The following is a 19074-nucleotide window of genomic DNA, read 5'->3' on the forward strand; positions in this document are numbered from 1 at the left end:
GGCTTCATTGAAGCAAAGTTGGCCCGGGTGCTTAGGATGGCTTCATGGCCTCCGCCTCAGGAGGTAGAATGACTCTGGCTGCAATGGAGCAATGCCCCAGATGGGCAGAGCATTGCCCCCCGGTGGGTATGCCGGGTGGATCCTGGTCGGGCACATGTGGGAGTCTGTCTCTCTTCTCACTTCAGAAAAATAAAATAAAAAAGAATTAGAATAAAAAATTAAAACAATAGGAAGTTGAGGATGAGAGAATTCTGTACAAACAGACCCTGTTAACTATTATTCTTATTTAAAAAAATAAAATAGGCCCTGGCCAGTAGGCTCAGTGGTAGAGCATCGGCCTGGCGTGCAGGAGTCCCGGGTTCGATTTCCAGCCAGGGCACACAGGAGAAGCACCCACCTGCTTCTCCACCCCTCCCCCTCTCCTTCCTCTCAGTCTCTCTCTTCCCTTCCCGCAGCCGAGGCTCCATTGGAGCAAAGTTGGCCCGCGCTGAGGATGGCTTTATGGCCTCTGCCTCAGGCGCTAGAATGGCTCTGGTCACAACAGAGCAACGCCCCAGAGGGGCAGAGCATTGCTCCCTGGTGGGCATGCCAGGTGGATCCTGGTCGGGCACATGCGGGAGTCTGTCTGACTGCCTCCCCATTTCCAACTTCAGAAAAAATAAAATTAAATAAAATAAAAATAAAATCCCAGCAGCAGGTGGGACTGGGCCTGGAGCTCAAGAGGAAGCCAACTTCTGCTTGTTATTATTTTTATCCTCTCCCCCCCCACACACACTTTGTTTTGCTAAAATATCAATAGTCTCCATCAGTTGAAATTAAATGGGCACTGGACTGTATCTCCATCCCAAGAATGTTACTGTTGGGGGCGCATTCCTACGGACTGAAGTCCTACACCAAATTCTGTCCCTCGTTCAGACGTCTGTGAGTGAGCAGACCCCCAGACCAGACGGCCGTTTTCTCTTCTCCAGCCTGGAAGCCCCGCTCGCCGCCCTCAGACTCAGCCCCCAGCACCCGGCACGAGACCTCGTTCCAGTGTGGACACCACACTCTCCTGACGGGAGACTAGCAGCTGGGGAGCCACGGCCGGGCAGGGACAGCGGGGCTCTGGACCTTGGCTATTACTGTTGTTTTAGTTACTTGACATACAGTAATCAAGGTAATTGAACCTCTCTAAATTTTTTTTTTTTTTGGTATTTTTCTAAAGCTGGAAACGGGGAGAGACAGTCAGACAGACTCCCGCATGCGCCCAACCGGGATCCACCCGGCATGCCCACCAGGGGCGACGCTCTGCTCACCAGGGGTGATGCTCTGCCCCTCCGGGGTGTCGCTCTGCCGCGACCAGAGCCACTCTAGCACCTGGGGCAGAGGCCAAGGAGCCATCCCCAGCGCCCGGGCCATCTTTGCTCCGATGGAGCCTAGGCTGCGGGAGGGGAAGAGAGAGACAGAGAGGAAGGGAGGGGGTGGAGAAGCAAATGGGTGCTTCTCCTATGTGCCCTGGCCGGGAATCGAACCCAGGTCCCCCGCACGCCAGGCCGACGCTCTACCGCTGAGCCAACCGGCCAGGGCCAAACCTCTCTGAATTTTTACATGTGGATCCATCCCAGTCACTCGGATCAAAAATACAGACCACTTCCGGTGCCTTCCTAGGGGGTTCCTCGTGGTTTCTTCCCTGTCACCACGCCCCCTTCCAGGGAAGCCACCGTCAGGCCTTCTATAGCCAGGGAGAGGCGTGGCCCATTCCTGACCCTCACGCAAATGGAAGCGCCCAGTGCGTGCTGGTTGGTATCTGCGTCTTTCATTCAACATGATGTCTCTACAGTTTGTCTTCTGTTATTGCTGAGCAGTATTACGCTGTGTAAACACCCTGGAGCTGGCTGAACCGATCTGGTTCAGGGTTCTTGGGAATAGCACCGCTGTGGACATTCTGGTACGTGTCATTTGGCGGGCACTTGCTTCTATCTCTTCAGTACGTTCCCAGGGGCAGAACTGCTAGGTCCTGGGACAAGGTGTGAGTTCGGTGACAGCAGACTCTGCTGAACAGGTTTCCACTGGCTGCACGGTTTACACCCCCACCCCCAGGAGGGAGAGTCTGGCTGCTCCACGTTCTCGCCAACACTCAGTATTGTCGGCCTGTGGCCTTTGCTCCGGAACTGCTTGTTGGACGGCTTCTGCTGAACTGCGTCGTACAGCGAGGCTTCTCTCTGCCTTTATAAGGCTACTCGCTCTTGAGGGAAGTTATGAGCCACAGAGGTGTTTCTCCACTGGGGAGCCCTGTCCCCTTGGCACCTGCCTCCGTATTATAGTGCCATCTGGTCCCTGCGTTGGCTCTTTGGGGAATAAGGCGGTTCTTAGTTCAGAGTGACACAACCCTCTTGGCCCCCTCCTCCTTGTCTCTGGTCATTGGGCTCGGGGGTCTGAGCCCAGCCTCAGGGGACCACTCTGTCCTACAGCCCAAGCTGCTGCCACTTTCTCCTCCGGCGTCCTCAACCCAGGCGGGGTGAGGGCACCCCCTGCACATTGGGTCGCAGTCCTTCCTTCCCTGCCCGCTGGCTGATGCCTGGAACCCCATTGGCGCTTCCTGCCTTGACCTGTCAAGGCCTTGGCCCTCAGGGACGCGCCTGTGACCCTGCTGTCCTCTGAGGGATGGGTATTCCAGTGCCCCTAAAGAACATGCCGGCAGGTTTTGAGCAGGCAGAGCAGCAAATGGGCCCCGAGTCCTGGCAAGGAGGGTTAAAGAAGGCACAAAAGGGCCCATTAGCTGTCGGCCGCCCTTGGTGACACATCTCAGAGTCACCAAGGACGAAGGCTCAGAGGACTCTGAAGTGACTTCAGAGGAATTGCTCAGATCCCCGCGGGGTGGAGGTCTGAGATAAGAAGGCAGGGTCGGGCGGGGAGACCCCGAGGGAGCCTCGTGGGGAAACAGAGCTGGAACAAAAGGTCGCAGGGCCAGAGGTCACGCAGGCAGCCGCTGAAGCCGCCCTGTGCTCAAGGGGGAGAGCAGGGGCTGGGGCTGGGCCCGGTGAGACAGGGAGACTCGGGCTTTCCTGGGCTGGGCTGGCCGCGGCTTCTGGCTCCACGTGGCTCTGGGCACAGCTCGGTCTGGCGGCCGGAGCCCAGCCAGCCCTCCCGACCTCACCTGTCACTCCCTCCCTCCCTCTCTTTTTCCTTTCCCTTCCGTCTCTCTCTCTCTCTCTCTCTCTCTCTCTCTCTCTCTCTCTCTTTCAAATTTTATTATTTGAGTTTCCAATTTTTAGAAATCTAGCTACGTCTCCCTCCCTGTCCCCGAACTCCCAGTCTTCCTCCCAGTTTTCCCAGTTGCCTTGGCAACTTCCCAGAGACACTTTGTCACCAGCGCAGGCGTCCTTCCTGCCTCTGTTGCCACCATGGGGCCCTGAGAAAGCTTGTGGCAGAGAGGGGACCAGGACGGAGCTGGTTCTGAAGTCACCCCCTGACGGCACCACCCTGTACAAGACGGAGTCACGGATGCTGCCGATTCCGAGCAGTTTCTGCAGGAAACAAAGTGAACGGAAGAGCTGGACTCTCAGTGGAGGGGCTGCGACCATGGAAAGGAGCAAAAGCCTGCCCTGGCCGGTTGGCCGAGTGGTAGAGCATCGGCCCAGCATGTGGATGTCCTGGGTTCGATTCCCATCAGGGCACACAGGAGAATTGACTATCTGTTCCTCTACCTCTCCTCCTCCCCCTTCTCTCTCTTCGTCCCTCTCTTTCTCTCCCACAGCCATGGCTCAATTGCTTGGAGCACATTGGCCCCAGGAACTGAGGATGGCTCTGTGGAGCCTCCACCTCAGGTGCTAAAAACAGTGCAGTTGTGAGCATGGTCCCAAATGGGCAGAGCATCAGCCCCAGACAAGGGTTGCTCAGTGGGTCCTGGTTGGAGTGCATGCGGGAGTCTGTCTCTCTATCTCCCCTCCTCTGACTTGGAAAGGAGGGAAGGAAGGAAGGAAGGAAGGAAGGAAGGAAGGAAGGAAGGAAGGAAGGAAGAAGGGGAGAAAGAGAGAGAAAGAAAGAAAGAAAGAAAGAAAGAGAGAGAAAGAGAGAGAGGGAGAGAGAAAGAGAGAGAGAGAAAGAAAGAGAAAGAAAGAAAAAAAAGAAAGAAAGAAAGAAAGAAAGAAAGAAAGAAAGAAAGAAAGAAAGATCATCGTTAATGTCTGAGAGGTCTTTTTCCAAAAGGTACTTGAAATATCTCACCAAAAATTATCTGAAGAAGAATAAGCTAAATGATTGGTGCATGTAGTTGCTAACAGCAGTTAGGAATTGCGTTCCTTCCAGACAAACTAGGATGAAGAAGAGGAGGAAGATGAGGATTGTAACTCGTTCATCTGGTGTCTTTCGTATGAGTTCTTAAATGGAACTTGGGAACCAGGAAAACCCAGTGCAGGCATGTACGCATGGGTGTGCATAGGCCCCCCTTCTATACGAGTGACAGCAGACTGTTCACATGGGTCTATTTTAAATAGTTCAAAAAGTTGTTTTTATTAAATATTGAGTAGATTCAAAAATAGTCACTGTATAATATATATATTTTATATAATATTTTTAAAAATCACAACACAATAAGCCACCCGTCCTCGAGGAGGAACAGAGCTTTTAGAATCCTCTCCGTGGCCCTCCCCCACCCCCACCTCAACCTCACTGCCCACCACTTCTTCCCCTGAACACCATCCTGAACATCATGCTTTTTCTTTTTGTGTGCGTATTTTTCTGAAGTGAGAAGCAGGGAGGCAGAGAGACTCCCGCATGTGCCTGACGGGGATCCACCCAGCATGCCCACCAGGGGGGGATGCTCTGCCCATCTGGGGCATTGCTCTGTTGCAACCAGAGCCATTCTAGCACCTGAGGCAGAGGCCATGGAGCCATCCTCAGTGCCTGGGCCAACTTTGCTCCAGTGGAGCCTTGGCTGCAGGAGGGGAAGAGAGAGACAGAGAGGAAGGAGAGGGGGAAGGATGGAGAAGCAGATGGGCACTTCTCCTGTGTGCCCTGGCCAGGAATCGAACCTGTGACATCCACACGCTGGGCCGACGCTCTACCACTGAGCCAACCAGCCAGGGTCCTGAACGTTATACTTTATCATGCATGCTCTTTTTTTTCTTTACAGTTCTGCCACATATTTATATGACCACCTGATAAATACTGCATGCTGTCTTGCCTTTTTGGATTTTGAAGAGAAAGGAGTGTGGATTGCATGAAGTCTACGATCATGGTTCCTGAGATTCAGTCATGCTGGTACACCTGGCTGAGGTTGGTTCATTTTTACTCTGGTATGGGATTCCTTGGCATTAAAATAACACAATTCATTTTTTGTTGTACTATTTAAGGACATTTGGGTTGCTTCCAATTTTTTTGCTTCTAGAAAGAGTGCTGGTGTGAATGTTCTTCTTTTTTTTTTTTTCAATTACAGTTGATATTCAATCTTATATTAGTTTCAGGTGTACAGGATACCGGTTAGACATTTATACAACTTACAAAGTAATCACCCCAATTAGTCTAGTACTCACCTGGCACCATACCTAGCTATTACAATATTACTACTGACTCTATTCCCTATGCTGTACTTTACATCCCTGTGACTACTTTGTAACTGCCAATTTGTATTTCTTAATCCCTTCACCAGCCGTTGTCACCCAGCCCCCTGAGCTCCCTCCCATCTGGCAACCACCAGTCTGCTCTCGGTGTCTATGACTCTGTTTCTATTTTGATTGTTCATTTATTTTTGTTTTGTTTTTTTGAAACCACATATAAGTGAAATCATATGGTACTTATCTTTCTTTTTCTGACATTTCACTTGGCATAATACCCTCCAGGTCCATCTGGTAAGATTTCATTCTTCTTTATGCCAAATTATATTCCGTTGTGTGTATGTACCATCTTCTTTTTCCAATCGCCTATTGATGGACACTTAGATTGCTCCTATATCTTGACTATTGTATATGAAATGTCCTTCTTTGTCTCTTCTTACAGCTTCTTTGTTTTAAAGTCTATTTTGTCTGACATAAATATTACTACCCCAGCTTTTGTTTTGTTTCTATTTTCATGAGATATCATTTTTCCATTCCTTTACTTTCAGTCTGTGTGTATCTTTTGGTCTGAAATGAGTCTCTTGTAGACAGCATATATGTGTGTGTGTGTGTGTGTGTGTGTGTGTCTTGCTTTCTTATCCATTCAGATACCCTATGTCTTTTTTTGTGTGACAGAGACAGAGAGAGAGAAACAGAGAGAGGGACAGATAGGGACAGACAGGCAGGAAGGGATGAGAAGCATCAATTCTTCATTGCGGCTCCTTCATTGTTCATTGATTGCTTTCCAATATGTGCCTTGATCAGGGGGCTACAGCAGAGCGAGTGACCCCTTGCTCAAGCCAGTGACCTTGGGCTCAAGCCAGTGACCTTGGGCTTCCAGCCAGCAACCATGGGGTCATGTCTGTGATCCCATGCTCAAGCTAGCAAGCCCGTGCTCAAACTGGCGAGCCTGCGATCAAGGCGGCTGAGCCCCCATTCAAACCAGTGACCTCGGGGTTTCAAACCTGGGTCCTCTGCATCCCAGTCTGACGTCCTATCCACTGCACCACCACCTGGTCAGGCACCCTATGTGTTTTGATTACAGCATTTAATTTATTTAAGTTGAAAGTGATTATTGATAGTGATTGCCATTTTATTATTCATATATTTTTTATCTTTGTTCCCCCCTCTTTTTCTTAAAGAAGTCCCTTTAACATTTCATGTAATACTGGTCCAGTGGTGATGAACTCCTTTAGCTTTTCTGTTGTCCGGGAAGCTCCTGTGGAGCCCAGTGGTGCCAGCTCCCTGTGACCTCTGCCAGGCACTCCAGAGAGGTCCCTTGTGTGGGTTGTACATACCCTTCTGTTGCAGTTGAGCCTTGGGTGCTGTTAGCATGTCCGTGGGGGAACTGCCCTTCTGGCCAACTGGCTGTGGGAACGGGCCGCGACTATTGTGAGCAAGCTGCTGTAACGGGGACCGAGCCCATGGGATGGGGTTCACTGCAGTGAGGCTCTGGTGCCCGCCACCCGGGGATGTGTCCTTTGGGATGTGTCCCTTGTGGAGGTGGCTGGGTGGCGCTCTGGTTTGGTCTGAAGCTGTCATGGGTGTGTTGGTTCTGGGGCCTCCTAGGAGGGGCACTAGTGAAGACCCAGGTCAACCACTGCGGTGCCCAGCCTGGGGCCAGCCGGTAGGAGCTACAGCGTGAACGGCAGTTGGCACCAGCTGTGCTGGACTTGGGGGTGCCTGGAGAGAAGCTACGCTGTCCCCCGAGGCCAGTGGCCACTAGGGCCGGGGGCGCTCAGCAAGACGTGCAGGGCACCCTGAGCCCAGCTGCTGCTGGTTGGGGTTCACGGACCTTTGAGAGATTGTAGGGCAGTCCACGGCAAGGGTCAAAGCGGGCTGCTGGCGAGGAGGAACAGTCGCCGGAAATGGTTCAGGCTGGGGTGCTGGTGCGGTGGGGAAGAGGTCCTCAGGAAACCCCCAGGGAGAGGGCATAAGAGCGTGGGAGGGCTTAAGGAACAATGGCTTCTGTCTGTCCCTTCCAGCTTTTGCTCTGAGCCAAACATTCCGTTCCTCCCCCTCTGTCCCTGGTGCTTTTTGCACTACTGTCCTTTTGCTGGAGCTCAGGCAAGTGTTTGTGAGCCAGGGAGTCTCTGCCCAGGCCCTTCGAGAGGACACCTTCAAGGGTCTATGACAGCCCTCCGTCTCAGCCGGACAGTCCTTGCTGACTTTCACAGCCAGATACTGTGAGTTCTCCTCTTCCCGGCACCGGTGCTTGAGGCTGGGGGTCCTGGTGTGGGGCTGGGACCCCTCGCCCCTCGGTGGGGACCCTGCATTCTCCCTCCTGATTATTCCTCACCACACGTGGTTCCAGGACCCGCCCATTTCCTGTCCCTACCCCTCCTGCAGGTCCCAGCTACAGGAGCTTCTTATCCTCAGTGACAGGAGCTCTGTTCAGCTGATCTCCAGGTGGTTCTCAAGGTTGTTCTAGAATTAACTCAGTTGTGATTTCGAGGCGCTGGTGGTAGGAGGTAAGCACAGGATTTACCTATTCTGCCATCTTGACCAGAAGTCATGAATGCACTTCATTGTTTCTCTTGGTGCTACTGTGTCGGTGGGTGGGCGGAGGGGCAGGGGCAGGGGCTGGGGCGGGGATAAGGACTTTCCTAGCGGGTTTCCAGGGTCCTAGGGAATGCCCATTGCTAACCTCAGTAGGCCATGCCAAACTGTTTTCCAGAGAAGTAAAAGTCACAGTGACAGAAGCGAGCCAAGGTGGGGTTGCTGCTGGCTCACTGGAAAGTCAGAGAAGAAGGGGGCCTTGCGGACAGGTTTGCCGGGACAAGCTGCTGCTGCTGCTGCCCGTTGCGCCCCTGGTTCAGAGTCTCGTGAGAACTCTTAGAGATGAGGGAAGGAAAAAGCAGAGACACCCGTCTAACAGGAGGAAGGCATGGACGAGCTCTAGAGAGAGGGCTCTGCTAGGTCCTGTGTCTTGAGGCTTTTTAAATTTTAACTTAAAGTTTATTGATTGCATTTAAAGAGAGAAAAGAAAAGAGAGGGAAATATCAATTTGTTGTTCCACTTATTTATGCATTCACTGATTGATTTTTGTGTGTGCCCTGAGCGGGGATCCCACCCAGCATCGTAGGGTATCGCGAGGAGACTCCGGCCAACCGAGCTCCTTGGCCGTTCTCTCTTCAGCCAGCAGGAATCAACAGGTGGATAGAGACGGGTCAGGGTTAGTTTCATTTTAAAGAACATCATCGGAGAGGGACTGGGACCGAGGCCAGTCTGACCAGGACGGTCCGGAATGTACAAACCACTTGCTTCAAAGAGTGAGTCCTTGCTTAGGGAAGAGAAAACCGTGTGATTCACTAGCTGGCTGTAACTGTTTGGCCTTGTTTAATGATTTTGTCTCAGTTTCCCTTATTCCGCTTGTCAGAGAATTATTTCCCTAGCTTCTTACTGTCCTTGCCATCCTGTGAGAATCTGGCTGATGTAACCGGTTCCTTATTCACAGACGTTGAGTTGGTTCCAGTCATTTACAGTTGATTCTGCAGTGAATAGCTTTGTATCTAGATGGTGACGTGTGTCTGTCCCTGCGGGAGTCTGTCTGTAGGCAGGTCGCTCGCACAGGAACCTCCTGAGATGCTGAGGTGAAAGCAGGAGAAAGTTTTGCTCCCCTCTGGCCCTGAAACTGTCTATTTCCGGCATATTTGCTTAATCCCCTGAGTTCCCCAAGCCAGGACGCCGGGGCCGCATCTGCCTTACCGGTTTCACCATACCATCTTTTCTCCCAGACCAAGGATGTTCAGCACCCCCTCCCCTCTGCTCCAACCCAGAACCACCCTGATGGCCCTTGCGCTGCACCCCACCCCCACACGGACCCCTCGGGGATGCTCCCTACCCTGGCACCTCCTTCTGTGACCATCCCCATCTCAATGTTAGTGTTTCTGAGGATCTGGGTTTGCCTGGCCCTGAAGGAGGGAAAAGGAACTGACTGCCACCCTCAGGGAGAGTATGGTCTCCCAGAAGGGGGTGGGGCACGAGACACAGTCACGAAACCAACCAGAACCACCAGCACAGGTCCCAGCCCGGCACCTGTAACTGTACCGCCAGGGCGAACCTCAGGTCTTTATAAATCGGGGCGGTAAGACCCCTCAGGTGTCTACAAAGCACCTCACATTCACGCACTTGCAAGGCATCGCATTCCTTGTGAGTAAGGACCCTTTTAATTTAAGGACGCCACGGTGACGCTGTGACAGATGAGATTGGGGTCTGAGCTCACTCGGAGGAAGAGGAAGGAAGCCCGACCTGGAGGGTGTTCCCGGGGGAGCAGCTCTCCGAGGTGCATCTGTCTAGACAGGCATCATTCAAACAAGTGGGCAAATCTCCCTCGTGAAGGAGAGGTCCCGGAACTCAGGAGCTGGGGGAAGGGCAGAAAGACTGGGGTGCGCCCGAGGACTGGCGAGCAGCTGGGGAGGGGGCGGGGCGTGGAGGGTAAAGGGCACGGGGCTGAGCCGTGGACACGTGACTGGAGCTCCACCCCGGAGGCCTGCGTGGGCAGAGCGAGGCCCTGGGGTGGGCCCAGGAATCTGATGTGCACCAGTAACCCAGATGCACACTCATGTTTGAAAATTGCTGTTTTCCAATAAACCAATACAGTAAGGTCGCAGGATACAAAATTAACATACAAAAGTCCATAGCCTTTCTATATGCCAACAATGAAATATTAGAAAACGAACTCAAAAAAACAATTCCCTTCACGATTGCAACAAAAAAAATAAAATACCTAGGAATAAACATAACAAAGAATGTAAAGGACCTATATAACGAAAACTACAAGGCATTATTAAGAGAAATAGAAAAAGACACAATGAGATGGAAAAATATTCCTTGTTCTTGGATAGGAAGAATAAATATAATTAAAATGGCCATATTACCCAAAGCAATATATAAATTTAATGCAATTCCCATCAAAATTCCTATGACATTTTTTAAAGAAATGGAACAAAAAATCATCAGATTTATATGGAACTATAAAAAACCCTGAATAGCCAAAGCAATCCTAAGGAAAAAGAATGAAGCTGGGGGCATTACAATACCTGACTTTAAACAGTATTATAGAGCCACGATAATCAAAACAGCATGGTATTGGCAGAAAAATAGACGCTCAGACCAATGGAACAGAATAGAAAGCCCAGAAATAAAACCACATATATATGGTCAAATAGTCTTTGATAAAGGGGCCAACAACACACAATGGAGAAAAGAAAGCCTCTTCAACAAATGGTGTTGGGAAAACTGGAAAGCCACATGCAAAAGAATGAAACTCGACTACAGCCTGTCCCCGTGTACTAAAATTAATTCAAAATGGATCAAAGACCTAAATATAAGACCTGAAACAATAAAGTACATAGAAGAAGACATAGGTACTAAACTCATGGACCTGGGTTTTAAAGAACATTTTATGAACTTGACTCCAATGGCAAGAGAAGTGAAGGCAAAGATAAATGAATGGGACTACATCAGAATAAAAAGTTTTTGCTCAGCAAGAGAAACTGATATCAAAATAAACAGACAGCCAACTAAATGGGAAATGATATTTTCAAACAACAGCTCAGATAAGGGCCTAATATCCAAAATTTACAAAGAACTCATAAAACTCAACAACAAACAAACAAACAATCCAATAAAAAATGGGAAAGCCCTGGCAGGTTGGCTCAGCGGTAGAGCGTCGGCCTAGCGTGCGGAGGACCCGGGTTCGATTCCCGGCCAGGGCACACAGGAGAAGCGCCCATTTGCTTCTCCACCCCTCCGCCGCACTTTCCTCTCTGTCTCTCTCTTCCCCTCCCGCAGCCGAGGCTCCATTGGAGCAAAGATGGCCCGGGCGCTGGGGATGGCTCCTTGGCCTCTGCCCCAGGCGCTAGAGTGGCTCTGGTCGCAATATGGCGACGCCCAGGATGGGCAGAGCATCGCCCCCTGGTGGGCAGAGCGTCGCCCCTGGTGGGCGTACCGGGTGGATCCCGGTCGGGCGCATGCGGGAGTCTGTCTGACTGTCTCTCCCTGTTTCCAGCTTCAGAAAAATGGGAAAAAAAAAAAAAAAAAATGGGAAGAGGACATGAACAGACACTTCTCCCAGGAAGAAATACAAATGGCCAACAGATATATGAAAAGATGCTCAGCTTCATTAGTTATTAGAGAAATGCAAATCAAAACTACAATGAGATACCACCTCACCCCTGTTAGATTAGCTATTATCAACAAGACGGGTAATAGCAAATGTTGGAGAGGCTGCAGAGAAAAGGGAACTCTCATCCACTGTTGGTGGGACTGTAAAGTAGTACAACCATTATGGAGGAAAGTATGGTGGTTCCTCAAAAAACTGCAAATAGAACTACCTTATGACCCAGCAATCCTCTACTGAGTATATACCCCAAAACCTCAGAAACATTGATACGTAAAGACACATGTAGCCCCATGTTCATTGCAGCACTGTTCACAGTGGCCAAGACATGGAAACAACCAAAAAGCCCTTCAATAGAAGACTGGATAAAGAAGATGTGGCACTTATACACTATGGAATACTACTCAGCCATAAGAAATGATGACATCAGATCATTTACAGCAAAATGGTGGGATCTTGATAACATTATACGGAGTGAAATAAGTAAATCAGAAAAAAACAAGAACTACATGATTCCATACATTGGTGGAACATAAAAACGAGACTAAGAGACATGGACAAGAGTGTGGTGGTTACCAGGGGTGGGGGGAGGGAGGACATAGGAGGGAGGGAGGGAGAGAGTTAGGGGGAGGGGGAGGGGCACAGAGAAAACTAGATAGAGGGTGACGGAGGACAATCTGACTCTGGGCGAGGGGTATGCAACATAATTTAATGACAAGATAACCTAGACATGTTTTCTTTGAATATATGCACCCTGATTTATTAATGTCATCCCATTAACATTAATAAAAATTTATTAAAAAAAAAAAGAAAGAAAATTGCTGTTTTCAACAGGTGGGAGGCAGCCCAGGTGACAAGATGGGGTCTGTAGGGCTGGGTCTGGTGCCCCGGAGGGCGCAGCAGCTGGTCCGCAGGGGGTTTCCTCCTGGAAGAAGCACGAGGGGAGAATTTTATTTCATTTGACTCAGGACACCAGGTCCTGCCCCTTACTCTTCGTTGGCGTGATATCGAAGGGCTGGGACTCCCACGGCTGGGTGCCTGGGGCACCGCGCGTGGAAGGAAAAGGTGGATTTGCACGTCTCAAATAAAAAGCTTCAAGCAGATACGCAGTGGTAGTCCTGGGCTCTCGATTCTGTTCCATTGGTCTGTTTTTCTGCCAGTACCGTGCTGTTTAGATTGTCGTGGCTCTGCAGTATAATTTGAAATCAGGGAGTGTGATATCTCCGGCTTCATTCTTTTTCCTCAGGATTGCTTTGGCTACTCCGGCTTCTTCAGGGTTCCATACAACCTGGTGACTTTTTGTTCTATTTCTTTAAAAAATGACACTGGGATTTTAGTGGGGATGGCATTAAATTTGTGAATTGCTTTGGGCAATATGGCCGTTTTAACTCTGTTGATTCTTCTGCTCCATGAAGGTGGAATATGTTTTCATTTCATTGCGTCTTTTTCAATTTCTTTCAATCATGCTTTGTAGTTTTCAGAATGTAGGTCCTCTGCAACCTTTGTTAAGTTTATTCCTGGGTATTTTTGTTGTGGTTGCAATTATAAAAGGAATTGTTTTTTTCAGTTTGTCTTCTGAAGTTTTATTGTTGGTGCATAGGACAGCTGTAGACTTGTGTATACTGATTGCGTGGCCTGCTCCAGTCAGCTTTTCCATGTCGGCTCACAAAGAGCTTTTCCTGTTTCTGCTCCTTGGCGCATCTATCTGGCCACCCCTCCTCTCTTTGGCGGCTGTCGAGGCTTTAAACCTAGGCAGCTAACACACCATTTTGACAGCCCTGACCTCAGGTCAGGCTGCATGAGCAGAAACATCTTTTGGATAACTGCTCACCACACTCGGTACCGTTCCTTCCATTTTCCCAAAACTTGCTCACAGACATGACTGTAAATATGCTTTTTCCTTCTGTGACCCATGCCCCGCCCACCTTCTGCACTTTCTCCCATAGACTCTGGTTATCTGATAAATGTCCCCCGTCCTCTGGGTACCTCCGGAGGAGGGGGCAGGCCGAATTTCAAACCCCGGTAGGCAGACACTCAAACTGGTGAGGTCACACAGTTTTCCAGGGAGTTATCATTTACCTTTCTTGGAACATTCCCTCATTTGGTCCTCAAAACCACCTTGTGTGGCCCTGGCCGGCTGGCTCAGCGGTAGAGCGTCAGCCAGGAGTGTGGAAGTCCCGGGTTTGATTCTCGGTCAAGGGCACACAGGAGAAATGCCCATCTGCTTCTCCACCCCTCCCCCTCTCCTTCCCCTCTCTGTCTCTCTCTTCCCCTCCTGCAGCCAAGGCTCCACTGGAGCAAAGTTGGCCCAGATGCTGAGGATGGCTCCATGGCCTCCACCTCAGGCACTAGAATGGCTCTGGTTGCAGGGAAGCAACGCCCCAAATGGGCAGAGCATCGCCCCCTGGTGGGCATGCCGGGTGGATCTCGGTCGGGTGCATGTGGGAGTCTGCCTCTCTGCCTCCCCGCTTCTCACTTCAGAAAAACAAAACAAAACAAAACAAAAAAAATCTTGTGTGAGCTTGGTGGAACCACCCCCACTTTACAGGGGGGCAAGCTGAGGCTCAGAGACTTGCTGCCCTACCTTTGGCCACACTTGGCTTTGGCCTCCTAGGCTGAGGAGGAATGGAAACCCAGGGCTGCCGACTCCCAGCACAGCCCCACCCCCGGGGCCACACTGCCTCCCGGCAGCTGTAGAAATGCAGTTAGCAGGGAAGCACCCGTGTCTCTACTTTCCTCTCCGCTGGGTTTCCACACACACGCTCAGGGCACGGGGGCTTCGAAGCCTGCTTTTGCCAACAGAGATTACAGAGGTTAGAATATCTAGCCAACATTTTTTGAGTCCTTACACAGTCCAGTTTCTACACGAATTAGCACATTTACTTCTTAGAAATAGGAGGGGTAGGTGCTGTTACTATTCTTGCTGCACAGATGAAGTTAAAGAAGTAATAAAAAGCAGAGCTGAGGTTTAAACCCATGTTCCTTTTTTTTTTTTTTAGAGAGAGAGACAGACAGACAAACAGGAAGGGAGAGAGATGAGAAGCATCAATTCTTCGTTGTGGCTCCTTAGTTGTTCATGAATTGCTTTCTCATATGTGCCTTGACCGGGGGCAAGGGGGCCTCCAGTAGAGCCAGTGACCCCTTGCTCAAGGCAGTGACCTTGGGCTTTAAGGCAGTGACCATGGGGTCATGTCTATGATCCCACACTCAAGCTGGTGAACCCATGCTTAAGCTGAATGAGCCTGCGCTCAAGCTGGCGACCTCAGGGTTTCGAACCTGGGTCCTCTGCGTCCCAGGCCACTGCTCTATCCACTGCGCTACCGCCTGGTCAGGCTAAACCCACAGTCTTAACTCCTCTCCACATTATCTCTCAATCAAATGGCCTTCAATAGATGATATTAATAAATGATCACTTTAAAATGATAATATTATTTCAAGCCTCTTGAATTCATGGCTATCTCCTTGGTATTTCAGGGGTGACAGGAAGTTCCTTCGCCCTTGAGAAGCTCAGCACCTTCCCCACAGCTCAGGGCTGCTTACGATTGCACAGTCAGAGCCGTGTGCCCTTGGCCGGCTGCCTGGGTGTTGATGAAACAACATACTCCCGGGTATTTCTCAACCTGGGCGCTCAGGCCTGCTTCACCTGACACAGCCGCTCTCTCCCTTCCTGTCGTTCTTCTTACAAAGACAAAACATATTTCATGTTTACGGATCGAAAGAATGAACACAGTTGAAATGGCCATATTACCCAAAGCAATATACAAATTGAATGCAACCCCCATTAAAATCCGAATGTCAAGGCACGTACGAGAAGCAATCAGTGAACAACTAAGGTGCCGCAACTATGAGTTGATGCTCCTCATTTCTCTCCCTTCCTGTCTGTCTGTCCCTGTCTGTCCCCTACCCCTCTCTCTCTTGCTAAAAGAAAAGAAAAGGAAAAGAAAAGAAGAGAAAAGAAAAGGAGAGAAAAGAAAAGAAAGAAGTTACAATAACTGATCGTGGAGTTGAGACTGGGCAGGGCGGAGAGGTGGGGCTGAGACCCTCTGGGGACGGGTAAAGCAGGGACAGCCAGGAGCGCAGAGTTTGTGGAATGCAGTGCAGAGTGCAGAGGACGACCTCGGAGCATATTTACAGTAGCTTCTGGGCGGAAAGGTGGAAGACAGAGGTCACCTGGCATCCGAGGCGGGCCAGGGGAGGGGGGAAGGTGGGAGGCAGAGGATGGGACCAGGGACTTGTCAAGTCTGCCCAAGGAGAGGCTGCTATTCCCTCCTAATGGCTCTTCTTGGTCTGGGAGGGGGTCTCGGAAGAGTTCTTCATCCAATAACCCAAAATGACAGGATTCTGAACCTTTACTAAGCTGTTGCCAGTCTTGGTGACTTGGGCTTTCAAGAAGACATTGGGGTGGCTGTGATTACCAAGGATGTCCAAGGTCAGGAATGACCTGACCGGGCACCTGTTCCACCCCACGCACCCCTGATTTTACAAGTAGGAAACTGAAGCCAGAGAAAGAAGGCTACACGGGTCCTGGCGGCAGAGCCCAGACTGGAACCCAGGTCTCCTGCCCTGCAGTCCTGGGTTCTCTGCTACCGCCTGCTGTGCCACCTCACCCTCCTGTCACAGTCCTTTGCCCAATTGTCCTTACCTTAAAAGAAGCAAAGGAAATGTGTCGTCAAACCCACGCGAAAACCCCGATGACATGCAGTGGAAGAGCTTGAAGGACCTGTACGATGTCCTGGCCACGTGACACACTGACCTCAGCTCTGCACACGTCCCTGCACCTGACCCCACAGTGGGCGCTGTCATTAACGCCATTGCATTACGAGGGAAACTGAGATGCAAGAAGGTTACACAACGGCACACAGTCAGGAAGTGACCAAATTCAAACCCCTGTGTGATTCAAGAGCCTGTGCTTGCAACCTGTCCTCTCTAGGGTTTAAAATGCCACACCAAAATGACTTCTCTTTTCTTTTAAAAGTGAGAATCAGGAAGGCAGAGAGACAGACTCCTGCATGTGCCCCTACTGGGACCCACCCGCAAGCCCACTATGGGAGTGATACTCTCTGCTCATCTGGGGCCTGAGGCGGAAGCCACAGGAGCCATCCTGAGTGCCCGGGGCCAACTTGCTCAACCAAACAAGCCATGGCTGTGGGAGGAGAAGAGAGAGAGAAAGGAAGAGAGAAGGGGAAGGGGAGAGGTTGAGAAGCAAATGGTTGCTTCTTCTGTGTGCCCTGACTGGGAATGGAACCCGAAATTTCCACATGCGGGGTCCAGGTTCTACCACTGAGCCAACCAGCCAGGGCCCAAAATGACTTTTCAATTACCCCTTTTCCCTGAAAGATTTGAGTTCTGTTGACAAGGGACCCCAGGGCTTGTGATATAGGACGTGGTGTAGGCCAGGTAGGTGCTGCTTGTCCAACCGGAGTGCTGGCTGCATTTCAGCCCCGAGTCTGGGGGAAGGAGCAGGGGGCCGGGAAAGGGAGCTGGCACTGAGAGCCCACTGGCTGCAGGGACTTTCTGCATGTCAGCGCCACTCCACACCCGCCACGGGCTGGTCAGTGGACCCCACGGGCAGTCCGCGGGAGAGTGCGCTTAGAACCACACACGGTCCACGCGCTCCACAGGCTTCCCAAGGCCGCGTCGCCCGTTCAACACCACGCAGGAGGCATTTCTGGGTCCGGAGCCTGGAGCTGGAGGCAATCCAGGCGAGTCCCGGCTGAGGCTCTCTGACCACTACCTTCTGTCCTTCCTCTTGTTACTGAAGAACTGACGAGTATTGTGCAGACGAGTTCTCTGACCACTACCTTCTGTCCTTCCTCTTGTTACTGAAGAACTGACGAGTATTGTGCAGACGAGTTCTCTGACCACTACCTTCTGTCCTTCCTCTTGTTACTGAAGAACTGACGAGTATTGTGCAGACGAGTTCTCTGACCACTACCTTCTTTCCTTCCTCTTACTACTGAAGAACTGACGAGTATTGTGCAGACGAGTTCTCTGCCCACTACCTTCTGTCCTTCCTCTTGTTACTGAAGAACTGACAAGCGTTGTGCAGACGAGTTCCCACTGGGATGGGCAGGAGAGTTTGAACCAACTCATCATCGAGTTTTGACTCCAGGAAAGGCAACGATGTGGTCTCATTTGCCAAACCCTCAGTCAAATCCATCTTCTTAAACTGAAGGGTCCACAGGACTCCGAGTGTGGCCACGTGTCATTGTAAAGGTCAGCGAACTCGTGGGAGGTTCTAAATAGAGGCAGACCAGTGTGACAGGAAGGACCATGGCCCGGGAGTCCGGAGCCCTGGGCCCGGCTCTGATGTGGGCTTGCTGTGTGACTTCGAGCAAGTCCCTCCTGACCCCTCACCTCCCAGCCTCTGTACTGTGAAATTGCAGGGCTCGGGTCTGGTGAGCCCTCTCTTCCCCTCGAGGCCTAAAGTTGTAGGATAGGAACATGATCTCTGGGACCAGAGGCTGGAGTTCAAGCCCCTGTCTCCTCATTGACTAGCTGGTTGGTGAACAAGTTGGACAAGTTGCTTCACTACTCTGAGATTCAGTTTCCTCACATGCAGAACAGAAACTGATAACACCTGTGTCCCTGGCGTTGCGAAGAGTGATGAGAAACTTCATTACTTGGCTTGGCACAGAGCCCGGCCCAGACAGAAGATGCACTCAATATTGGTTAGTCACAACAATGATGAGGGCTTTTTATATTGTTATTCAGAATCAATCAAACCACTATGCTGTCCACACCTGCAACAAATATAAAATAATAATGAAGATGAACTGTAATAAAAAAATTTTTTTTAATCAATAAAGAACCAGATCATAAAAATATGGACATTCTATCAGCAAATGTTTATTGAGCACAGAGTCTTCATTTTGGTGAACCTTTCCGTTGGCTACCCAGACCGTTCTGACCCCCTGCTTTGCCATTTCCAACCACAGAGGCTGGAAATCCAGACATCATCTTTCCCGGCCTTGCTTGAAGCAGGTGGGTGGCCACGGGAGCCATGTTTCGGCCGTGAGACATAAGCTACTGGTGGCATCTGGGGACAATCGCCAGAGGAGAGCCCCTTGCCACCGTCCCTCCTGTTTCTTCCCGCCTTGAATGTGAACACGTTATGCGGAACAGTGGCAGCTGGCTCGTGACTATGAGGCGCAGTCACGTGGAGAAAAAGCCGACCAGAGCCAAGTTCAGAGTGCAAGGCTGGCAGGCGCCCAGGTGCTGGGGGGAACAGGACGAGGAAGCAGCCGGAGCAGCTGCTGGCCGTGAGACTTCTCACTGTGTGAAAACCCAAACTGTTTACCTCAGCCCCCGGCCGGCCGCCAGGCTCCTGCTCCTTGTCGCTGAGCCCACCCACAGACGTTTATTAAGTGTCTGCTC

The sequence above is a fragment of the Saccopteryx bilineata genome, chromosome 1 (genome assembly GCF_036850765.1).
Source record: "Saccopteryx bilineata isolate mSacBil1 chromosome 1, mSacBil1_pri_phased_curated, whole genome shotgun sequence".
In the NCBI taxonomy this organism is placed as follows: domain Eukaryota; kingdom Metazoa; phylum Chordata; class Mammalia; order Chiroptera; family Emballonuridae; genus Saccopteryx; species Saccopteryx bilineata.